Source organism: Chrysochloris asiatica, unplaced genomic scaffold (assembly GCF_000296735.1).
Source record: "Chrysochloris asiatica unplaced genomic scaffold, ChrAsi1.0 scaffold00019, whole genome shotgun sequence".
NCBI lineage: Eukaryota > Metazoa > Chordata > Mammalia > Afrosoricida > Chrysochloridae > Chrysochloris > Chrysochloris asiatica.
The window spans coordinates 16,191,257-16,192,728 of NW_006408537.1; positions in this window are offsets into that span (position 1 = coordinate 16,191,257).

The following is a 1,472-nucleotide window of genomic DNA, read 5'->3' on the forward strand; positions in this document are numbered from 1 at the left end:
GGAACCAACCAACTACACAGTAGTCTTTCTCATTTTGTACGTATCATACTATGATGGTTAAGATCTTGAAACCCTTGTGACTAGCAGCAGAATTCTGCCTGATGTAGTGCTGGAATATAAACCCTTCAGGGTTCCTATTCAACTGCAGAAGAGCTGCCTCCTCAAACTGAGTAGACCTTAAAGACTTGGATGGAACAAATATTTTGGAACCTTCATTTGCTAATGGAGTATGATTCAAAATGACAAGTAACAGCTGCAAACATTCATTAATAATCAGAACATGGAATACATGAAGTATGAATTTAGGAAATTTGGAATCCTCAAAAATGAAAGGGGATAATGGAGTACATATAAATTGATCTTGTATGCATTAGTAAACTGAAATAGACAGATACTGGACATTCTGAATAAGACAATCTTATGTTTTACTTTGCTGAGAATGGCAAATTGAAAAGTAATGGCCTAGCATTCATTGTCAAAAGAATAGTCCAAGATCTGTCTTACAGTACAACACTGTCTATGATAGGATGTTATCTACATGCCTACAAGGAAGACAAGTTAATACAACTCTTCTGACAATTTATTCACCAACCACTAAAGCCAAAGAAGTTGAAAAATTCTACCAACTTCTGCAGTCTGAAATTGATCAAGCATGAATGAAATCAAGATGCATTAATAATTTCTGGTGATTGAAGTACAAAGTTGGAAACAAAAAGTAGGGATCTGTAGTTGGTATTGGTGATAGAAATGATTCTGAAAACCACATGATAGAATTTTGGAAGACTAAGGACTTATTCACTACAAATACTTTTGACAAAAACCTAAATGGTGACTATATATGTGGGCTTTACTAGATGAAATACTCAGGAATCAAATTGATTACATCTGTGGGAAAAGACAGTGGAGAAACTCAGCACCATTAGCCAAAATAATGGGTCAACTGTGGCACACACCATCAATTGTTTATATGAAAATTCAGACTGAATCTGAAGAAAATTAATGCATTAGATACTAATGACTGAAAACCAGAGGACTTGTGGGATGATATCAAGAATGTCATACAGGAATAAAGCAAAAGATGATTTAAAAGACTAGAAAGAAAGAAAAGACCAAAGTAAAGACCAACATTTATGTTGGAAGACACTATGAATCTCATTCTTGAGCAAGCAGTAGCTAAAGTGAATTGAAAAAAATTATGAAATAAAAAGAGCTGAACAGAAAATTTCAAAAGGCAGCTCGAGAAAACAAAGCATAGACCTGGACTTTGAAAACTAAAAACAATCAGTATTTCTCAAGCTAAGAGAACTGAACAAAAATTTAAGTTTTGATTTGCAAGATTTGAGGACTCTATGGGGCAAAACAGTTAAGGAATATTTGGGCAAAGCTTTGAATGATGTGTCTAAAAATGATGGAAAGAATACACAGAGTCACTGTACCAAAAAGAATTGGTCAATGTTCACCATTTCAGGAGG